We start from the raw sequence: 23,146 nt of genomic DNA on the forward strand, positions 1-23,146 counted from the left end.
CCCCTGGCCTGGAGACCCACACTCCTCGCTGTCATCCTCCCCTTCCAGGAACGTTCCCTCGTTCCTGGAAGCTCACTCCCAGCTCCTGCACCCTTAGCCCTACTGTCCTTCCAGGACACAGGGAGTTCGTGGCTGCTCAGTTCCTTGATGCCCTCATTTCCCAGGGACCTTTCATCCACTTCTGCCACCAGCCCCCAGGCCCACAGCCTAGGCTGTCATCCCCAACTGTCCCACATTGGAAACCTGAGGGCGGGGGCCAGACTTTCCACACCTGACCCTGCTACTTTCCCACCCTCCCCAGACCACCCTCTTCATCACATTCTATGGGTTCTTCCTCTGGTCCCGAGTCACCTTCTTCCTCTCCCCCCCCCATCACCCCCTCCTGGCTTCACCCACTTGCCTTCCTAGCTACATCCACTGCTTGACCTCTGGCTCCCACCCAACCCCCTTCTATCCCCCTCACTCCCATGACAGGGACAATTCAGGCCGCCGCATCCAGCCACACACACATCTCACCCCGTGCACTAAGCCTGTGCCTGGCACCCATGAGCTTCCCCTCATCTGGACCCTCCAGCGGTTGGAGACAAATGCTTCTACCGTTCCCTCCTTCTTCCCCAGGGACCGTGCTCCGGGGCCCCCTCCTTCCTTGGTCCCCACGCTGCTGACCCTCCATCTGAAAGCATTCTGGCCTCCCTCCTTTGAAAGACACTGATACTGCTCCCCTGTGGACGGGACACCCCTCCAGGACCCGCTCTGCTTCTCTCCTCAGTCCCTCTTCTCCAGGGGGTATGTGAACCTCTCCCCTCCCGTCGGTTCCCCAGGCTCACGCTTCCTCCAGCCTCCGTTTGGTCCACGAGCCCCTAGACCCTGCTCAGTCCTCATCTTGGCCTGCCCTGAGCCTTCTAGAGATGCCCCCCACCTCACTCCTCCACTCCACACTCATCGGCCAGGCCCCGTCTCCTCCTCACCCTGCAGATGTGGGGAAGTCAGTGAACAACACAGACACAGTATCTATTGTCAAGAGCCTTGCTCCAAAAGAGGCGCCCAGACCACGGGCATAGCAGACAGACATGGACACAAGGACCCCTGCTGAGAGGGGCTGCGGGGGTGATGGGGGTTGGGGGGGGTCAAGCTGGGAGACGGGAGGACGGTCGGGGAGGGTACCTGAGGACGGGCCGGTTGAGCGGAGCAACCGGAGTGATGCCGGAGTGATGCGAGCCAGCCACGTGCAGTGAAGGGAAAAGGTGGGCATAGACCTGGTACACCCGAGATTCATCCTTGCAGATGCTGACCACGTCAACGCTCACGGGCAGTCTCCCCTTCCCCCTTCTCCGCACTCCGAGAGCCCCCACTGCGCCGCCAGTCATGGCACCCATCACACAGAAAGACAAGGCCAACTCCAAATTCGGGGAGCAAAGAGTATGTTTTGAACCAAACAAGAGAGATGATATTTCAGCATGTTTGATGTAATTGTCCAGAAGGTCCAATTACAGACTCCCCCACCCCAACCTTGGTAGTTTAAGTTTCAGGGATCACTGTGCGAGGCGGCCCAACACCCCCAGGGAGATTTAACTTCGCTAAAAGGTGACCAGAAACTCACCCAATTGAAGGAGAAGCTGGCAGTGTTCTGCTTCTATGTTTCCATGTATATATTGACAGGTTGCTTAAAAGGTAGCGAGCAGAGCAGAGCCTGGTCTGTTTACGGTTATAAACGAATAGGTAACAATGGTAAAATGAGGCACACAATTTTTTTTAATTTAATGAAAACTGTGGGCCTCGACTGTCGTATCCGGCTAACGCAGACGCGGGTCCCCACTCCCCGTTTCACAGGCTTTCTAGGACGGACGTTCTCAGCCAGTGGTGATTTCACTTCCGTGGAATTTTGCAATGTCTGGAGACATTTTTGGTCGTCACAGCCAAGGGGGAGGTGCCACGGGCACCCAGTGGGTAGAGGCCGGGGATGCCGCCGACCCTCCCACGGTGCCTGGGGCAGCCCCCACCGCAAGGGGTTGTCCAGCGCGAATGTCACTAGTGTCCAGGTTGCCAGTCTCTGGCAAGAGGACAAAGTCGTTTGAAGGCCTGTGTGGCAAACCAAAGAGCTTATGTTCTAGTGTCTTCGTTGTGCTTTGTGTTCTTGGGGTCAGGCAAGCACAGTGTAAACGTTCAGCCTTTACACACAGTGAAAAGAACCCCTCCTCCCAAAGTGGGTCATCCCCAGCCCCTCGGTGCTCCTTCCCGGGGGCCATTTCTGCCTCAGTTTCCCACGAATCCTCCCAGGAAACGAGTGTGGACGCTTGGGGCAGCACGCTCTGCTCTAACGGCCCCTGGCTTTTTCTCAGTGAGCGGCCTAGCCTGGAGATGCTTCTCAGCCCTGGTTAGTGTGGGGCTGAGCACACACCAGACTGTGAACTGCATGGGCAGGAAATCTGTGTTCTACCCACTGATGCATTCTAAGCGGCAGTCTCTGGCGGGGACCCTCCCCTGTGCATGAGGGGGAGCTCATCTGTGGGTCAGGCCCGGCTCTGGGCTTACTGTCCCGGGCCTGCATGTTTGTGACCTTGACAGGGAGGTAGGTCTCCCCAGATTAAAGGAACTTTTTTGGCAGGTCCCTTCCACTCCAGTACATCACCAGAGTTGCAAAAGTCATCCTAAATTCTGGTGTAGGGGCCAGACTGCTGAGCAAGGTTGCCCCACCCCCCACCCCCCGTGGGACAGGACTAAGTGCCCGCTGGGAGACACAAGGGACGCCTGCCTTGGAAGGGTCGCTGAGCCGCCGGCCCAGGCCTGACTGGCGTTGTTGCAGAAGCCTGGAGACTCGGGCCAGTTTGTCCCCATCTCTGATGCACAGCACCAGCTGCCCGAGCTTGGGAGGGTGGTCCGCCCCACGGAAAGGGACAGCAGTGTGGGGGGCCCAGCAGCCATCCCCCTGGGGAGTCCTGAGCCATCGCTGTCCACCGCCTCGCCAGCAGCCCATTGGGCAGTGAGAACAGTAAACAGACAGAGGCCCAAGTGGAACACCGAACCCAAGTCCCTGTGCGTGCCCCACGCCCTACATGCGATGTCTCGAGACGTCTTGCTCCCAAGGTGAAGTAGAGGTCACCACTCTCCTGGGCGTGCAGGTGGAGAAGTGCAGAGCACACAGCCCACGTCCTCTGCTGAGGGCCCCACACATGCAGGTGTCAGGGCCTGGCCAGGCCTGCCTGTGGCACTCGGGTCCCTGGCCGCTGCACGCTCTGACTCCCCAGATGGCCAGTGTGGGCTGTGGTCATCATGGGGCCCGCTGTGTTGCAGCGCCTCTCCCTGGAGCTGTTTCCTCAGGCAGCCAGGTGCTCGGGAAACAGGCCCCTTCCCCTTCATGAGGATTCACAAAGGCTTCTGTTCCCAGCGCCTCTCCAGTGCCAGGAGCCGGGAGCCAGTCTAAGTCCAGGGGGACCCTGGTGATGGCATCGCTGTTCCCTGCAGTCAGCTCTGGCCTCCACCGAGAGCCCAGCAGCCCCCAGGGGCCAGGCCTGGTCTCCCGGGCCAGCGCCCACCAGGCCCCCGGGAGGAAACTGCTGCCTGGGAATCCAAGCAGCTCTCCCCGTGAGCCGTGCCCCCAGCCCCAGCCCAGCACAGTTGGGTCCCGCTCCCCCCACTCCAACCCGCAGGCTCCAGGGCTCATCACCTCCGCCGCCCTCCTTCTCCTACCTGCCACCCCTTCAGCAACGGGGTCCCACATCCCTGTGTCTGGAAATAATCTGAAAACTTCTTTGGCTTTTCCGTTGCATTTACTGAGGGCCTGGGAGCCCTTTTTGCTTGCTTATCCTTTAACATTTTTTCTTACGGGTTTTATTAACTTTTGAAAAGAAAATACTTGTTTCGACATTTAAAAACCAGAATCTCGGAGCTCCTGGCCAGCTCAGCTGAGGGAGCAGGGGACTCTGGATCTTGGGGTCATGAGTTCGAGTCCCACGCTGGGTGTAAAGATTATGTAACAATAAAATCTTTTAAAAAGGAAGGAAGGAAGGAAGGAAGGAAGGAAAACAGAATCTTGCTGGTAATAAAATTCTGGATAAAATAGATTATGTGGGTTGTCTTTCTTCTTTTTGTAACCAATACATTGTTTCTCTCCTTGATTCACCGGACGAAAACTCACGTGTGCTGCCCGCAGTGGAGCGGAGTCAGTTGAAGGAAAACAGCACGAGTCTTATTACAAAGTTGCTCTCGCCAACATTAAAAATGGAGCTGGTTATATAATTTGGGCGTTGGGAAGAATACTTTAAAGATGAAATCAACAGCAAAATCTGTAGGGGAAAGAAAGCTAAAAGATGTGCCTACATCAAAAGGAAAACTTCTCCCTATTCTAAAGCTCCGAAAATCCAACATCCAAACACCAGGAGACCCGGAGAGCTCAGAGGGACCAGAGAGGAGACCTTCAAGCAAAGAGGGTGCCTCTCCGACAGAGGGACCGAAACGTCTGGACTGGAAGGGTTTGCTGGCATCCAGCACAATGGAGAAAAAGCAGAACGATCCACCCCGGAACACAGCCTCTCGGCCTCCTCACGAGCCAGCTCTTGGGGACTCGAGAAAAGTCCCATCCGGAGTTTCCAGAGCGGGGAAAACGGTGTCGAAGACCGTGGTCGGAAATGCGCGGGAATTCTCTCCAGTAACTCCACGAGCAAGAGGCCAGCGGCGGCCTGCCAGTCCCCAGGAACATGGTTTCTGACCTAGAGCTCAGGTCTCGCACTCTCGCCCCTGTGACTTGGGCGTGAAACCCCATGAAAGAGATAAGCCCAAGTCCGAGTGCAAGGCTGGGGGGTGATGGTGTCGCCTCTATGAACAGTGGGCAAATGTTCTGGGGAGGCTGTGGGGAGCTGTCTGGGACTGGAGTGGGTGACACGGGAGGATCCAGGACGGCGGACACCCAGGCTCTGGCCGCGGGGTGCCCTGGCCACTGGGCCTACGGACAGCAGGTCCCATGTACCCAGTGTGGGCCCTGCACCGCCCCCCGACCCACCACCCGCTTACAGCCGCTTGCTCCTGGCAGAGTCCGAGCCTCTGATCCCTGAGCTAACACTGGCTCTTGTACACGGCGGACACTTTACCGGAATCTTCTAGTTGACCCTCCAGCAGCCCTGCAAGGTGAGCATCACTGTCCCGTTCGCAGGCAAGAAAAACGGAGCTTACGTCACTGCCATGACATCACACAGTAACTGACAGTGCAGGACCCAGAGCAGGTCTGCATGCGCCCGGCCCCAGGCTCACGCCGTCCCACCTCCCCGGCCGCTCGGGCTGAGTTCCGAGAACACAGCCCTGGTGATGCTCGTCCTCAGGGGCATGTTGGACCAGGCACCCGTGAAGCGCTTGGCACCTGTCAAATTTGCAAAAGTATCTGTCTTTTGGTGTTTAGTTTGCATATGTATCCAAGTAACATGCGTTCAAGACTTAAAGAGGCAAACGTTTCTCCACGGAAGCTGGACGGCCACCAACCCTGCTCCGACCTCCCTGAGACACACACACACACACACACACACACACACACACGATCTGTGGCAGGGAGGGGGTGAAGCTCTAAAGGGGCTCCTGAGCCAGGCCTATCCCCACCGCCACCCGCTGTCCCCTGCTTCCCAGCCCTGTGTGTCCTGGAGACCGTCCAGGACCGCTGGGCACATGGTCTCAGAGAATTCCCCACGCACACAGCCTGGCGCTCCGGGAGGCCGAGGGGGGCCTTGGCAGGGACCGAGCGGCAGGAGCCCAGGAGCAGTGTGCCCAGTGACTCAGCCACCTGTAATCTCTCTGCGGGGGAATTCATCCAAAGGGAAAAACACTGACCACATCACTGGTGAAACATGATCTGTGGAAGTGCTCTGTTTCCACTGTTGTAACAATAGCCAAGAGACGGCTTTTACAAAAGAAAATGAAACGTCCCCAACCTGCGACCCTCTTCCTGCCGTGACTGCTTCGACTTGGGGATCCCGAGTGCGGGTCCTTGGAGATGCCATCAGAGCATCACAGGGCAGAGCCGAGGCACCCCAGTTCCCTCCGGTGGGAATGGGGCCCCATCCCCCACCTCACAGGGCGCCGTAAGGGCTGGAGGAGCTGATTCTTGTGACGATCCTGGCCCTGGGCCTGGACACAGGAGGTGCCCAGTGTCCCCTCCCCCCACCTCGGCCTCAGCATCGCCCCCTCCCCTGGCTCCATTCACCCTCCGGCCCTCTCTGGGACACTCCCCCCACCATCCTGGTGGAGGCACTTTCCAACCCATGTCCTCCACGGCCCCTCCAGCTCTGCCAGCCCAGGGCCCAGAGGGGGTCTCCTCACAGGGCCCACCACACAAGGTGTGCTCACAGGTGCTCAGGAACAAGTCCTGCAGGCCCCAGTCAGATCTCAGCCCTCCCTCTCTGGCCTACATCCTCTGCCCCCAGCACGGTGTGTCCCCACTCAGTTCCTCCCTCTCTGTGCTCCCCGATGCCCCCAGAGCTCCTGGGGTAAGCGTGGATGCTGGTCCAGCTCTGTCTCCATCAGAGACAAACGGAGTCCCTGAATGCTGGGCCCAGAATGACTGATGTCCCACAGGCTTTCACATGACAGTCCTTCACCAACTGCCCCCCCACCATGCGTCATGCTCTGCTTCTTGATGTGGGTGCTGGTTATATGGGTGTGTTTGGTTTGTGAAAACCCAACATCCGTACTCTTATGACACATAGGCATGCGTGTGGTCTGTGGATATTACATTTTACTTAAAAGTTTACTTTAAAAAAAGTTACTTAAAGTCTTTTTTTTTTTTTTAATCCTAGGGTGATGACAAGGAGACTTGAAGTGGAGTGGGGTTGGGGATTATAGGTAGTCAGGGAGGACTTCTTGGAGGAGGCAACATTTGATCTGAGACCTGTTGGGTAAGAAGAAGCCAGTCTTGGAGGAAACTGGGAAAAGCGCCAAGCAGAGGTTCTAGCAAGTGCAAAGGCCCCCGAGGTGAGCAGAGGTTTGGGCTCTGGCGGGAGGCCACGACAGATGTAGGTGGGTCCCAGCACAGAGTGTGGTGTTAGAGGACTCTAACAGGTCAGAGTGCAGGCACCAGATCAGGCAGGGCCTATACCCCAGTGAGGAGTGAGGATATTACTCTAAATGGGACAGGAGGTCGTGGAGGGTTTTGGTTGGGGGCATGCTGTGGTGTGACTTTCCCTCTGACTCCAGAGGAGAAAAAAGGACCTGGGCTCAAACACCCCACAAGTCCTACATGAATGAACGAAGACAACAGGTACCCAGAGAGCTCTTAGGGTATGAGAACACAAGGGGACTTACAGACCATTTTACAGAGGAGGAAGCAGGGACCAGAGAAGGCAAGTCACTTGCCCCAAATCACACAGCACGTTAATGGCTAGAGCACAGAGACTAAAACCCCAGCCACCTGATACACAGTGATATCTCCCACCAGAAGAAGAAATACCCCTAATTTTGCAAACTTTCTATCAGATTACTAGTTCATTCAGCGTCCGGCCCAGACTGGAGCTGGGTAATCAGGTTAATTTCCCCCTTTCTGATAACTGGACTGCGAATCCTACTTCTTGCTGATTCTCCTCCTGGGCAAGGGAGGCAGAGGCCTGGGAGCAGGTCTGGTTGTGGGGACTGATGGCGGACAGAAGACATAGGGAAGATCTGGCCTCTGGGGACCACCTCCCAGCTCCTGGTGGCATGCCTTGCCATTGTTCCTGATGAGGGCAGGAAAGAAGGAAAGAGCTAAGGCCTGTCTTCCAGAGAGGAACCTGGGAAGGATGGGAAGAAGGGCGGCGGGGGGCGAGAGAATGAAGAGGGAGAAGAGGAGGAGGAGGGGGAAGAGGACAGAGAGGGAGGGGAGAAGGAGGAAGAAGGGAAGAAGGAGCAAGGGTCCACAGTGGCCGGGGCTAAGACCTTTCCCCCATTCGCTGGGCTAATTCTCCCATGACCCTGGCCAGGGGTTATCTCTCTCCTCCTTTACAGATAGGCAAGGGTAATGGGTCAGCCCCAGGACACATGGCTGGTTAGTGACATAAAGGGGACTATGGTCTCCTCTTCTCCCCTGGGGGCCCTCCTGTCCTTCAGCCCAGCCACCCCACGTTCCTGGAACTTCCTGCTCAGTTACTAACCATCTGTCTTATTTCCCTGTTCTATTTGCTGCTCGTTCCCTGTAGCAGCTCATCTCCTGTCTGTCTGCACCCCTCAGCAGGACCCCAACCCTAAGTCCCAGCACAAGACGGGCTCCCCAGGGCGGCTGCACCCCTAGTGTTCAGCAGAGTGCCCACCACGCACACGGTGTGCACTGTCTGGGGACGTGAGGAAGGGGGTTGTGGAGGGAAGGCGTTTCTGAGGGGTGGCATTGGGGTCGAGGTGAGCACTGAGGAGTCGGCCAGGCCACGGGAAGATCTGCGACAGGCTCGGCCTGCAGGAGAGCCACTCAGGCTCCCCGAGGTCAGAGGCCAGGTCTAGGCGGGCAGATCAGAGAGGAGGGCGGCGCACACTGGCTCTGCCTGGGCGCCTTCACAAATACCAGGCCTTAGATTCCAGCCCAGACCTCCAGGGTCTGGGGTTCTTTTCCGGATTTGCTTTGAAGCCCCCGCTGAGGGTCTGTCTCTGCCACGAGGCCTCATAGGCCAAAGCAGGAAATGTAACTTCGTTCCAGCTTGGAGAGGAAGCCACTGGAATGGGTCAAGCCAAGAGAGTCTTGTGAGCAGCGCAAAGCTGCCTCCTCCGGGAAGACTTCCCGGCTTTCCCTGGTCTGGGGCCCCTACTCTGAGTACGCTCAGCAGGGCGCGGCCCCCCGTCGGCTTCTGCTCCCCGGGCTGCCCGAGTCACCTCTCAGTGTCCAGGCCCCGTGCGGCAGCCCTGCCGGCCTTGGGAACGAATGAGGGCCCGGACACGTGAACAGACCAAAATGGGGTTGGGGCGAGCGGGGCCCACGGCTGCCGCGCGGGGGAAGCACCTTCTTCAGGCGAGGGGGGTCCAAGGGCGCGGGGCGGGGGGCGGAGGGTCCGGCTTGCGCGGCTGGACGCGGAGCACCCTCGTGACGGCTCCCCTGCCCCGGGGCTTCGGTCACGAGGAATCGCAGAAAGGCGGCCCTAGAGACACTGCCCGGAGGCCGTGGGGCGGGACTCGCCTGCGGCCGACCAGTCCCCTCTCCGACGTGCGGCCGCGCTGCGCAGCAAGCCCGCGGCGGACCCCAGAATGGGGGCGGAGCGAAGCCCGGAGGGGGCGGGGCGGAGCGCGGAGGGGCGGAGCTGACGGAGGGGGCGGAGCTGACGGAGGGGCGGAGGCCGGAGGGGGCGCGGTGGAGCGCGGAGGGAGCGGAGTGGACGGAGCGGGAGGAGCGAGCCCTGGAGCGGGCGGGGCGGGGCGGACCCTGGAGAGGGCGAGGCGGGTGCGGCCGGCTGGGGGTCCGCGCTGTCAAGGCTGACTCCCGCACGACGGCCGCGCGCGGACAGCTCCGGGACTGAGGGCTGCAGAGCGCTCGCACGGGCGGCCCGCGGGTGGCGAGGCGGGCGCGACGCGGGTGCGGCGTGCTGTGCCCGGGCCCACCCTCCACCGTCCGGGCCGAGCGCACCGCGGGGCGGGTCCCGGCGCCGCTCCAGCCGCGCGCTACCCGACGGCGTGCCCGAAGCCTCGCGGCCGTCGCCCGTCCACACCGGGAGCGTGGTGCGCGACCGCAGCTGAGCCTGCAGGGTGGGCGCGGGGGGTCGCGGACGCTCACACACCCTCCACGCCCGACGGCCAAGTTTTTGGGGGTTGCCGGCCGCCCCGACAGCATGGGGAGGGGGGCGCGGTGGCGGACGCCTGTGCCCGCTGCGCTTCACCCCCGCCGGGCCTGCTCGCCCGCCCTCCGCCGTCCGCGGGAGTTCGTCGCAGGCCATGCTGGGCACCTGCTGCTGCTGCTGCCCCTGCCCGGCCTGTGTGCTGCGGGCGCTCAGCCCTGCTGACGGCCTGGCAGAGCCCCCGCGTTCTGGGGATGCTGAGCTAGCCGACCGCGGAGCCAGCTCCGTCTGCCTCGCCCACTCCAACAGCAGCCCCAGCTCGCTCCTTGCCGCGTGCGGTGCCCGGAATTCGGCCAGGGCGGGGAGCCCAGCGGCCCCAGCAGCTGCACGGCCAGCCAGGCTGAACCCAGGAAGCGGGGTTCTCAGTAAGGACAGCTCCCTCCATGTCAGTACTGGGAGCCACCGGGCAGAGTGGGTCTCTTGCAGGGGTCCGGGTGGGGGTTGATGACGTCAAGAAGCAGTGTCTGGGCCGTGGAGGTTACTTAAGCTGGGAGCGCCGCACCAGCCTTCTGGGCCACCCAAGGTGATGAATTCCTTCCCGCCCAGCCTCTGTTTCCTGTCCTACCTGAATGCTGGGGACCCTACCAGGTCCAGGGCGTGGATGTCCTGTGGCAGCCTCTGCCCACCCCAGCCTGCCAACCCCATGTGGTCCACACCTCACCCTCTAAGGACTTACTCCGACTCCCACTAGGTCCCACTTTGTGCTTGTAAGGAAGCTGTAAGCATCTGTGAAGTCCTCGGGGGAGAAGCAGAAGGCAGGAAGGTAGCCCCCCGTTGCTGGGGACTTCTGAGCTCTCATCCAGGAGGCCTGCCTGCCTCCGGGCTTCTCCAGAGTCTGGGGCTTCTCTGACTAATCAGGCTGCAGGGAGCAACCCGAAGGCCTGAGATTTGCATGATGGAGTGGGGGTGCTGGAGGGGTGCAGCACTGGCCTGGGTGGCCACAGAGGGTGTACCTGCCACCCAGGGGAGAGAAGTCATGGGGAGCAGATTTTGATCCCTGATTATGACAGACCTTTCCCATTTTTGAGCACCTTAGTATCATGAGGTAGTAAGCTCCCTGTCCTTGGAGGTATTCCAGTAGATGCCGGTTGGTCACAAAGAATGAGAGAGACAGACAGATGCAACCCACAGGGGTGTGGAGATGCTAGGTGATTTCTGCAGTCCCGTGAGCCTGGACTGGGGGGGGCATATCTTCAGTATGCATGTCATGTGGCTGGAAGCACCTTCGCCCCTTGCTCCCACGTGCGCCCCAGAAGCTAAATCAAAAGGCACGTGATTGAAATGCCTTCCCTGGTCGATGGCAGTTGATGCTCGTGCTGACACCGAGCCACGGTAAAGCATGGCCAGCAGCAGGGCTGCGGAGGAGGGGTCAGAGTCAGAGCCAGACTCTATCCACGCAACCATCTGCACCTAAATTTCACGGCTGACAGTTCTCTGGAGGAAGACTTGAGCTTGAATGTAAAGGAAGAGCCCATTTGCCCCACGTGGTGTCCAGGCCAGGAGGCCAGGCGGGACCTTGGGTCGACCTGAATGTCGGCACGTGTGTTATCTCAGGGCCAGCGCTGCACCCGAGGGAAGGAAGGCCCCAGCGGCTCCTGGTGTGAGCAGCCCAACAACTCTTTTTTGAAGCAGGGCCATCGGGAAGAATCTTAGCATCTTGGAGGGCGTGTCTGCTTACAAAGAAGATACTTGTTTGGAAAGTAGAGAACCACAGTGCCTTCATCTGTAGCACCAAATCGTGACTATTTTTCTTGGTGTTCATTTTAAAAGCCGCGTGCTGCTCCTTTCTCGCTCATGCGCAGGGGATTGTGTTTTGTGGGAGCAACAGCAGGGAGAAGGACCCCTGCTGTAGTTCCTACCTGTCTTCCTGCCACCCAGGCCCCAGCCGTCCGAAGGGCTGGCCCTAGGAACCAGCAGTGCGACACAGGGTGCTCTCCTGAGAGACCATGAGACTGTCCAGGAGCCATGAGCACTCTGAATTAGACATAATAGCTTCTTACATGGTTATTTTTTTAAAGACTTTATTTATTTCACAGAAACAGAGCCAGAGAGCATAAATGGGGGGAATGACAGAGGGAGTGAGAAGCAGACGCCCCCATGAGCAGGGAGCTCGACGTGGGATTCAATCCCAGGACCCTGAGATGACCTGAGACAAAGGCAGATGCTAAAATGACTGAGCCACCCAGGCAGCCTGTTCTAAAATTATCCTATCAGGGTGCCTGGGTGGCTCAATGGGTTAAACCTCTACCTTCAGCTCAGATCATGATCTTAGGGTTTTGGGATCGAGTCGCGCATTGGGCTCTCTGCTTAGCAGGGGGCCTGCTTCCCATCCACCCCGTCTACTTGTGATCTTTCTGTCAAATAAATAAAATATTAAAAATCATCCTATTTCTTTTTCCTTGAAGATTTCATTTATTCATTTGAGAAAGAGAGAGAAAGCATGAGCAGGGGGGCTGGGCAGAGGGAGAGGGAGGAGCAGACTCCCTGCTGAGCAGGGAGCCCGACATGGGGCTCCATTCCAGGACCCCAGGATCACTACCTGAGCAGAAGGCAGACAGACACTCAACCGACTGAGCCACCCAGGTGCCCCTAATATCATCCTGTTTAAAGACTATTGTAGAAAGTTACACTAATCAGTCCGTATATACCGCATCATGGACACCAGCCAAGGTGTGGGAGGCGAAGACATTCAGCCTGGAGTCTGCTTGGTCAGAAGACCCTGGTCTGTCTTGCTGTGTGAGCCTGAGCAAGTCACGTTGCCTATCTGAGCTCCGGTTTCTTCCCCCATAAAATGAGGGGGTCCATGATTCAGGGATTCATTTTTACACCTCTGTGTTCTTTTCTCGGGGCTCTTCCCGTGCAAACTGTTTTCAGGGCCACTTCTTGCCACAAAGCGGAGATCCTATAAGCATCACAGTTCCTTTGACTCTTCGTTCTTGTGAATTGTTTCCTTGATGGAGGTCAGGGCGCTTCTCGCTGGCTCTTGCCATCGGAGTGTGCTCACCCAGAGGAGGACTGCGGATCTCAAGGAGGTGTTGGCGGTCACAGCCCGAGCCCAGCTTGGAGCCGGCCCTCGTGAGGCTTCTCTGGGGACTGCCCTGAGTGTGGGAACAGGACCCAGGTGTGGCCTCGAGGGACAGCCCGGTCCTGCCTCCGGAGCGGAGGGGACAGTGAGGAGGGAGGCGTGGGTCCACGGCTCCCACGCACCCTGAGAAGTGAACCGTCGGCAGCTGTGGACGAAAGGGACACGAGCAGGTCCACGCACGGAAGTGCAGCGTAGATGAGATTTCTGAGCGGAACATTGAAGCCCAGAGTGTGCAAAGCAGGGAGAGCGGCGAGCTGGTGTTGACCGACCTTTGGCAAAGAGGCAGACAGGGTGCCTTGCGTGCGGTTGAGCCTCACGAAGGGCTTAGAGGGGCCCAGCGTGACTCATGTGGGCTGGGGAGAGGCTCGGGAATTGCCCAGCGTCACCCAGCCCAGATGGCGGCCCAGCAAGAATTTCACAGCGCAGATTCCCATCCCAAAGCCCAAACCCTTAACGGCCATTGACTCATCTGCCCAGAGCTGGGACGCAGAGGAAACGCTGGGAGAGGATCCATCCGTGAGAACTCACCTCCCGGATGCAGAAGCCTGGAGAGGCCAGGCTGACGGGCGTCAGGAGCTGCAGGGCCGCGGGAGTGATGGTCTGAGTGGCCCCGGCACATCCCATACTGTCGTTCCTCCTGCTGCGAGCTGGTCCCCTCAGTGGCATTCCAGGGAGAGGCGTGAGGAAACCCTCAGGCTCCGGAAGCCCCTCCAGGTGAAGGAAGGTGTGAAGCTGTGTGCCCTGTGCCGGGAGTGAGGACAGTGGGTGGCTGGAAGCGCACGTTCAGCAGGCCCCGGGGGGGCCTCCGCTGAATCCCTCCTCAGCCCCCACCCGACGTGGCAGAACGCTTCCCTGCACCCTGGCCCTGAGCCACCCCACCCAGGGGTCCCCACACTTTGCCTTTGCCGCTCAGGGTGGGAGGGGGGCAGCGGGGGACTCCAGGTGCTGGGACCCCAGCAAGAGTGTTCTAGAACTTGCCTCGACACCTGCGTGCCCGCTCCCTACGGCAGCTTCTGGGGCTCCTCGCTCCTGTGTCTGGGGCTCTCTCTTTGCCTCTGTGCGCTGCGGCACCCCTGCAGTGCACCTGGCCTGCCTGGGGGAGGAGGTCTCCATGCCCCCCCCCCCCCCCAGGGCACAGGCTGTGTGGGTGTTTCTTCTCCGGAACTATAAACCGTGAACATCTGTGTCTGAGTCTCGCTTGGGTCTCGTATACAGTAGGTTGTTGTTATGCATCTGACGGATGACTGGACACTGCCGTGTGGGTCCTCACTGCCCTGTGACGGTCACTGTGCCTGCCTATCATGGGGTCGCGGGTCTCCCCCTTCTCTTTGCCCGAGCAGGGTGTTCCCTGGACCCCCTCCCTGCCCAAGTCCCAGAGGGCTGCTGGGGGAGATACAGACTGCTGGGGGATGGGCCAACTGGCCGGGGCCTTCGCAGGGGCGCAGCTCCATCCAGCTGTCATGTGCCCCACACCTCCCCCGCGCTATCAGCACCCTTGGGAACCAGATGGCACGGGGCCTCCTGCAAGGAGGGGTTGGCTCAGGCTGCAGGGCTAAAGCGGTGGTCATCTGGCCCACGTGCGGGGGTACGAGGTGGGGGTGTGTGGGGTGGCTGACCGCCCGCTCCCTTCCACAGCAGATTTCTCCTAAGAGGACCCAGAGGCCCTTGCAGACATGGAGGCTGCTGGGGGCGGGTGGCTTCCAGACGCTGAAAACTGGGTCTGAGCATGGATCCCAAAGAGGCTGGCCCAGACTGCATCCCTACATCCTGGGAAGAGCTGGATGGGGAGAAGATGGGAGGTGAGAAGCGAGAGGCTGCCCATGTGGACAGCTCTGGCCAAATGGCCGTGGCGGGTGGGCAGAGGAAGCTGTGAGGACGGTGAGGGAGGGGGTGGCTCCCCCCCCAGGTGCTGGCGGGGAAGGAGCCCAAGAACAGGAGGGTGGGGCCTGGGAGTGAGGAGGAGGGGGAGAGGAGAGGGAGGAAGCAGCCAACCCCCTGGGGCTCGGGTCCAGCATGACAGCATTACTTTGAGGACTGAGCCGCACCCCAGTGAGGCCACCCACCCCCAGACTCTGGGGCTGCAGCCTCACTGGGAAACAGAGTGCCTGCAGGTTGGCCAGGTTAAGACTGGGGTTGGTCCTAATTCCAGCCGCTCATGTCCTCATGAGAAGCCCCCGTGAAGACAGAGAGATGCGTGGGGCAGAGAGGAGCAGTGAGAGTGGAACCGGAGATGGGACATCCGCCAGGCCCCGTGGACATCCCGGGGAGCTGGAGGCTGGGACTGCGCCCGCCAGCACCCCGCTCTCTGACCTGCGGCCCGGACCTGAGAGAAGAGAGCGCTGCTGTTCTGAGGTGCCCACCGGTGCTGGTTTGTGCTGGCGACCGCGCAGGAGCTACCCCAGATGTCCAGCGGGCAGCCTCCTGGCGATGTCCACAGCCCCCAGGCCTTCCCGCCAGCCCCCTGTGGCCCAGTGGAAGGGTAGCTCGGGTGTGTGGGCCTGAGCCACGGGGCAAACCAAGAGCCACATACGGGAGGTTCGGGCTCAGGAACCCAGCGCCCGGGTGCACACACGGGTACCATCGAGGCCGCAGGGCACGGAGGCTCTGAGCCTGGAGCGGGGTCAGGGGCCCCCGGGAGCCTCCATCTCCCTCACCTGTAAGCCGGACCCAGCCGTCCACCTACTACCGCTTTCACTGTCCGCGCGCGGGCCAGCTCACACCCAGTATACGTTTGCGGCAGGCTGGCTCTGCGTCAGGCCCTGCGCCGGCCGGGGGGAGGGGGGCGAGGACAGGCACACGCACACACACGCACGTGCACACGTACACACGCGCACACACATGGACACACATACAGACACATGTGTGCACGCACGCATACGCATGCATGTGCACAATGCACATACGGACCTACACGTATGCACACACTTGCGCACATACACACACATGCACATATGGACCATACACATGCACGCACACACATGCACACATGTACGCACACGCACGTGCTGTTTATGCCCAGCGGTTGTCAGACAGGCTTTGAAAACCACCTCACAGTCTCCCTCTATTCTGTTTGCACGGACTCACCTAAACACAAGGGTGCAGACAGCCCGCAAGCTGAGAGGGTGGGGACTGGGAGATCTGAGCTGGCGGGGGGGAGCGGACAGGGATGCTGGGCGCTGCTAACGGCAGAGGAAGGTGTCCAGGGGCAGGAAGGCATCGTGAGGGCGACAGCAGCTCACGGTATGACAATACGAAGTAACAATTCTCCAGCAAGATGCTTGGAAACGTTCAGCTTCTATTCACAAAATGGAAGAGCCTCAAATTACCTACTGCAAAAGCCAACAGAGTCACCGGGGCAAACCCGTGACGGCGGTGGCAGGTGCTTGACACGGCTCTCGGGAAGCGGGAGCTCAGCGGATGAAAGGTCAGGGACAGAAAACCTCAACGATGCCATTAACAAGCCCCATCAACGGGGTAAGTTCAAAGCCCCGCAGCTGACAGAGAAAGTACATTCATGTTCGGGGAAGTGACTTCGTAAAGATGGACCGTGAGCGGCTGCGGAACCATCTATGGCAGGCGGCATGCAGTCCTGCCGGGCAGACCACCAGCCTCTGGTCACAATCCGGTAACAACAAAACAAAATCCTGCATGCTGCAGAAAAAGCTTATAAATGACGCAAAAAATAAAGCACAGTGGAAATTAGGACACATTCAAAACCGAATAGTGAGAGCGCTGACCGGGAACAGGTCCTCCGTGTGCGCAGGGAGTCAGACCTGCTCCAGACGCTTCCTACCTCCGCATCCCGTTTCCCAGGGGAGGAAAACAAGGCACGGCGTGGCTGACAAAACCGCACGGTTCCAGGGCGGCGGAAGGGCAGAGGCGGGAACCAGAGCCAGCCTGGAGGTCGAGTTTAGAGCTACGTGTCCAAACCCACAGGAGCAGCTGACGTGCTCTCAGCTTCAACTCTTGGAAGGAAGTGGCTCGTGGCCGGTCCTTCACGTGGGACGGGCGAGCAGGTGGCAGGTGCCCCGTCAGGCACCTCATTCCGACTCAGGGGCCTCACCCCACCCTCCCCTGAAGCTTCTGAGTCGGACCTTGGTCTGGATGTCCTGCCGCACACTAGGCCCTGCCTGGCCTTTTCCACCTCTCCTCCCTCGCTCCCTCGGGGCCTCCTGACCCCCTTCCCAGCCCCAGCCTTCCCTGCTGAAACCCCAGCCCACATCAAGGCCCAACTCAAAGGGCCCTTTCTGGAGCCCTTCCACCCACGTGGGGTGCCCGGGGGCCATGAACTGCAGAGCTGATCTTGCTGTCCCTCTGGGTCCCTGTGCCTGGCCCTGAAGGGCTCTGCATTCAGCTGGAAGTGAAACTTCCCTACAGCCTTGAGTTTTATCTTCAAAATTCATCCAGTTTGCAGTTGGCTCCATGTTGATTTTATAAAAATCCTCACGTGGCAGACTTAGAAATGCTCCGAGCAGCCTCCGTGCAGCACAGCGGCGAAGCGGGCACTCGCGCAGGCTCCCCGGCCAGCCTCCTCTGGACCCGGACCTCGCACTGACCCGCTCCTGCTGTTCCCTCTGCCTGGGGGGCCGGCCCCGCAAGATGGGGTCTGTCTGTGCGCCCACAGCCCTTGCTTGTTCTGGGCCGTGGCGCTCGTCGTCCTGGCTCTCCGGCCCCTGGACTCTCAGCCTCCTGGTCTGAACCCCCTTTCCCTTGCTGCCCCCCACCTGTCAGCGCATCGTCAGGGACCACGGGCAGTGGGCTGGGCCTGACAAATGGCACGCACGTCCCCGCTTTGTGCACTGATAAGTCACGCACTCCAGCCACCCCTTGTTTTGGCTTCCCCCACTTCCTGGGGGTGTGCAGGGCACCTGCCACAGGGTGCCCATAGTTTGGTCCCTTCTGGCCTGAACCCCTCCTTGGGCTGAGCAGGAGCCTCCTCCCGCAGCAGCGGGGACAGGCCTCCCTGATCTGCTTGTCGTGCCTGGAGGGGTGTGGAGACTCTGGCTGAACAGCACATGAGCAAGGCCCGGGCCCTGACCTTTCCACCAGATGCTTCTCGGCTCTCAAGTCACTGGTTAAAATGCCAAGTAAACAGGGATCTGTGAAGCCACTTTCAGCAGCCTGGGAGTGGATGGGCTCCGTTGCTGCGTTGTGCCGAGAATGAATAATCCCCAGCCGCCACGCTGGGCAGATGTGGGGGAGGGGGTGCTGCCCCTGCGGGGGTCCAGCTGCCTCCGTGGGTAATTCCAGCGGTTGCTCCCAGACACCCCAGGGAGACAGCCAGCTGGAAACCAAGACAGGGCAGTAGTTCAGTCAGCAAGACCCAGGTTCATAACTCAAGGAACGGGGGAGAGGCAGCCTCCCAGGTTCTAGCCAAGCCGCTGCCTTAGAGATGGGGAGACTGGTCCCACAGGACCTTTCCCAGGACGGAAACCCACAGCACGGCCTCTCTCCCTCAGTCTGACGAGGTCCCAGGAGGACCTCGGTTTGCCTGGGCTGGTTTTCTGGCACCTGGGACCCGCCGTGCTACACGTGTGCCAACCCAGGTGGGGGTCACCCTGCCCCCCCCCCCCCGGGTCACGGTTTCTCTCTCTTCCCTGTCTCTAAGGTCTCCCAGGCAAGTTCTAGAGGGGCAATGAAACAGGCAGACATAGCTGAGGCCCAGACTGTCCCCTCCGGCAGGCGGGGGATGGGGGGGACGGAGCTGCTCAGGGCTCTGACGTTGCCCAGGCCCTGCCCTGTGGGGCGCACGAGCCCTGGATCTCTTGCGCCGCTGGTCTCCCACTGACTTGCTCTCTTGTACGAAAGACAATTTAAAAGCGCTCTCGGAACGGCTGAACCTCAGTCTCCATCAACATCTCTTCTGATAAATGCCGGGATCCACAAGGTGGGTGTTTGGGGACAGTTTAGCCACGGGGTGGCTTGTCTTTCTATTACTCTGCAATTTAGGGAGACCCACACAGCTCTGTCCCTGACTCTCCGTGTCACCTCGAGCAAATCTGCACACCTTTTTAAAAAAAGTTATTTTAAAAATGTTAAGTGCTGTGGAGTTCCTGTACAGTGTTGTGTTCACTTCACAAGGGCCATACAGTGACCCGACACGTCCAAGTGTGACTCCGCGCTCACCAGGCCCGCACCTCGCTGAGCCTTGAGCTCCCTGAGTGCAACGGGGAGACGGAGACGCTCACCTCTACCACACTGAGCTGCTCTGTGAAGTAAGGGAGAGACACCCGCCCTGCACACAGAAGGCCCTCAGCTGGAGGTCCCCGCGGAGGTCCCCGCTCTTATCTCTGACCCCTGACGGCTCAGAGGCCAGGCAACGCTTTCCTCCAGGGTTTGGGGAAGTCAGCCATGGTTTAGTGCAGACACAGGGACTCCCCAGGGAAGGAAACTTGAGATTTCTGCTTCCTGGGCCCCAGCAGCCCACAGCTCAGCTCTGCTGTTAAATATTTGTGTTTCTTTTCCAAGATTGCTTTGGCTCCTTGGGGAGAAGAGGGAACCCCAGTGCATTGGTACTGGGAATGCAAAGTGGCGCAGTCACTGGAGGAAGGTTCCTTGAAAACTGAAAACTAGAGCTACCCCACAATCGGGCAAATCCCCAGGCCCAGGGGCCAGGTTTGTTCAGCGGGCTTGGTGTTGGCATTAAAAACACTTGGCGCTCCCGGGAGCCTGGGGGGCTCGGCGGGTTGAGGGCTGGATTCTTGATTTCTGTTCAGGTCCACATCCCGGTCCTGGGGTCCCGCTGGGTGAGCAGATGGGAGTCCGAGGGCCTCCGCCTCCCACTGCCCCTCCCCCTTGCACATGCGCTCGGGCGCTCCCTTGCTAAAATAAATCTTTTTTAAAAAAGAACAACAACTTAGTTGCCAACATTTAAAAATCAGGAGTTTTTAGTTAAAACCAGATTTCTGATTCCTTTCTAAACACCGTCGGAAGAGCCGCTGGGGCTGGCCGGCGGGTCCTTGGATCCGGCCTCCCCGCGTCCGTGCCCCGCCTCGTGCATCCGCCGCGCCGACCCGGTTCGACTCCCCCGAAAACGCGGCCCGGGCTCGGGGAGGGGCTTGGTCCCGGCGAGGGACTCGCGAGCCGGGGCGCGCCTGCGGAGGGGAGGTTCGGGCCGAGCGCCGTCGTCCATCAGTGCCCGTGAGCGGCGCCTCGGCCACTCTGCGCCCCAGGCCCCTGCAGGCACAACGTCGTCCTTCCCGACGCCCGCGCGGCCTCGGGGGTTCGCGCACCCACACAGCGCGCTGGCCAGCGCCGGGTCGTGGGCACGGAGGAGGGGCGCGAGAGCAAGGGCCGAGGGCGGCGTCCCGGGGTCGCGACGGCGCGGAGCCAGCACCGGTGCGCGGAGGCCCAACCCCGCCGCTGTGAGCCGGCGGCCGCGGCCAGGCCCGCATCCCGGCAGAATGACCGAGCTTCCGGCCCCGGGGACACCTGGCGGCCGGACACCCCGCGCCGTCCCGCCGACCGCTCCCCAGCCCTGCGGCCCGCCGGTTGCAGAGCCGGCGGGCGCGCGCAGCTCCGGGGCTGGGCGACGGCCGGGGGATGGCGCGGAAGAGAACAAAGAGGCTGTGCCGGGCTCACAATGGCACCATTGTGAGCCCTCGGGGCTCCCAGTTCCCCTTCTGTCCTCAACCTGCGCCGGCGCCCGGAGGGGCCGGGGAGGGGGGGAGGACGTGGGAGCCCTCCCGGAGCTCTGCCAGCTCTCCCCAGAAGGTCAGAGGGGAGGCACCGCCATCAGGACCCTGACGTGGGGGGGCGGTTCTCCCCCGGGTGGAGATGAAGAATCTGGCGCCCGGGGTGGGAGAGACACTTCCTGACGTCACAGACCAAACTGGGGGGTGGTTTGGGAAGCGGGAGGCCCCTGGCTCCAGGCCCTACCTCCCCCGGGCTTTAGAGACTCAGATTTTAGACATTTGACCTTTTGTCAGAATGAGGTTGTGTGTTGTCACTAACCGCACTGACGAGATACAAAAAAGTAAACATTAATCTTGCAACTTAAGTATTTAGAATATATCTAAACTCCTATCCTGTTTTGGCATCCCCCCCCCCTTCTTTTTAAAACAATAGCTTATTGAGATATAATTTACATACTATAAAATTCATGGTTTTTTTTCCTTAGAGGGACAGAGAGAGGGGAGGGTCAAAGGGAAAGAGGGAGAGAAAACCCCCAGCGGCCCCAGACCCAGCGCAGAGCAGACCCCAGGCTCCATCTCGCCACCCTGAGACCCTGATCTGGGCTGAAATCGAGTCAGATGCCCCACGGGCTGAGCCACCCTGGAGCTCTAAGATCAGCTTTTAAACCGCACCGTCAGAGAGTTTTCCATGTATGGATGGAGAATTATGACCATGCAATTTAGAACATTTTGTCGTCCACACCCTCCCCCCCCCCCAGCCATTAACCTGCCTCCGCTGGGTCTCATCTCCTCGGATCTGCCTCTTCTGGACAATTCTCATGAATGGAATCCTATAATACCTGGTCTTTTCGGTTCGCTTCTATCCCTGAGCATAATGTCCTCAGGAACATCTCCGCTGCCGTCTGAGCCGTCCTGCACTTCTGGCTGAAGGCTGTGTCGGGATCCGGGTAGATCGTGAGATTACTGGCTCAGCGGATGGCAGATGTGTGGCGGTTTCCACGTTGTGGCTGTCGGGGACGGCGCTGCTGCGAGCGCTGGCTATGGGTCTTGTGGGGCCGTGTTTCCACTTCTCATTTCTCATGGGTCTGTGCTAGGTGGTGGCCCTGCCGGGCTGGAGGGTAGCTCTGGGCGAGAGCTTCGGAGGACCCGCCTGCCCTTTTCGAGGCTGGGCTGTGTTCCATGCCTGCCGAGAGCACAGGAGGGTTGTGGTTCCTCTTCTTTCTCACCTGTGCTCTTGTCACCTGTCGGCTTCCTGACAGCCTTGGGTGAACTTGGCAGCGGGGTGTGGCCTCTGCTGAACCGCCAGGCTGCCTCACCCCATCCCCACGATGCCCAGCGCTGGCCGGGGCTACTCCTTCCCTACATCAAGCCTGTGTCCTGGATATGAACGAGATCCCCGGCAGAGAGCACATGGCAGGATTCTCCTCACTTAAACCAGGCCCTCCTCCTGCCAGACCCACAGGCTAGTGAGGAAGTCCAGTGCTCTGCGTGCCAGACAGAAGCCATGCATACTGGCTTCTCCGGGGTCCGGGAGGCAGTTTGCGAACAGCAAGGCTATATGGGTTCCCAGTGGGCATCCGGACCCAGCTGGTCTCAGACCTTACTTCCTGCACACTTGGCCGAGAAACAGCGCTGAGGCAGAAGGGAGTGTACTTGACCATGTGTGTGCAAAGAAGAGCGTGCTCACCATCTGGGAAGCAGCAAGGCCTTCCTGGGGAAGGGGTCTCCTGATGGGGCTCTTCTGGGATGGAGCTGGGAAAGGAGAGTGAGGAGCGAGACACAGGGCCCAGGAGAAGGACACTGGCCTCCTGGAGGCTTGCGGATGCAAGGTTCTTCTCTTCCCAGCTCAGTGTGGCTGGAGCAGCAGGGATGGGACTGGGTGGGGGGAGTCGGGAATCAAGGCCCAGAGGTGAAGCAAGACTCCTCAACGCCAGGCAGGTCTGATGACGGGTCCGACCTCGGACTTCATCCCGGCAGTGGACAAGCCTAGAGAGTTTTAGGGGAAATATCTGAGAGATGGCGCTGGTTTCAGAGGTCTCCCCAGATCATTGAGGAGTCTGGTACCCAGAGGGCAGAGGGAAGGGGACTGGTTCTCAGCTCAGCCATCTCCATGGTGACTCTGGAAGATGCTACAGGTCCTTGGAATGAAAAATCCCTACAAGACATTTCAAGTGTCTTTGTGTCTCAGGCCCCTGGCTTTGCCCCCTGGCCTCGGAACAGAGAAAGTGAATGGAGAGCAGGAGCGGCAGGAGACGTGCGGGTCAGGTGGTGTGAGACAGAGGGGCCCTGCCACGCTGCCAGCCTGTGCAACCTTAGCCCCGCATCCTCCATCCATCCACCCTCTCCTGCAGGCCTCCCAGGACAGACACCTAATGGCAGTCAGGTCATGTGTCTTGGGAAGAAGAGCTTTCCTCCTCCTTGTCCTCGGGGAGATTCTATGGAGACCAGGGCTTTCATCCAGGGGCCTGGGCGGGCACTTGGTCATGAGCTCCTTAGGGCCTCCTGAAGCCCACCCTCACTCCCCCACCCTCATATTTTGCATCTGAAGAAATAGAGGCCCACATTAGGAAAACGGTCTGCACAAAGGCTAAAAATTGCAGAACAGCCTCAAAAAATTAAACTTAGAATTACCCAAGGACACAGAAATTCTATTTTGGGATGTATGC

General features: G+C 59.8%; 2 long non-coding RNA genes across 3 annotated transcripts; one reads left to right on the forward strand and one right to left on the reverse strand.

Annotated features, from left to right (window-relative positions):
• Window positions 1–6,643: 6,643 nt before the first annotated feature.
• Window positions 6,644–9,038, reverse strand: LOC125104775 (uncharacterized). 2 transcript variants are annotated; one of them, XR_007128733.1, is made up of 3 exons: window positions 8,936–9,038; window positions 8,259–8,379; window positions 6,644–7,742 (listed from the first exon to the last, which is right to left on the reverse strand). It is a non-coding gene; the product is annotated as an uncharacterized LOC125104775 (long non-coding RNA). The 2 variants fall into 2 exon arrangements; XR_007128732.1 differs by having other exon boundaries at window positions 8,809–9,038.
• An 11,473-nt stretch (window positions 9,039–20,511) lies between these two features.
• On the forward strand, window positions 20,512–21,322 carry LOC125105643 (uncharacterized). The gene is made up of 2 exons (XR_007128972.1): window positions 20,512–20,559; window positions 21,239–21,322. It is a non-coding gene; the product is annotated as an uncharacterized LOC125105643 (long non-coding RNA).
• The last annotated feature ends 1,824 nt before the right edge of the window (window positions 21,323–23,146 follow it).

Source organism: Lutra lutra, chromosome 7 (genome assembly GCF_902655055.1).
Source record: "Lutra lutra chromosome 7, mLutLut1.2, whole genome shotgun sequence".
Taxonomy (NCBI): domain Eukaryota; kingdom Metazoa; phylum Chordata; class Mammalia; order Carnivora; family Mustelidae; genus Lutra; species Lutra lutra.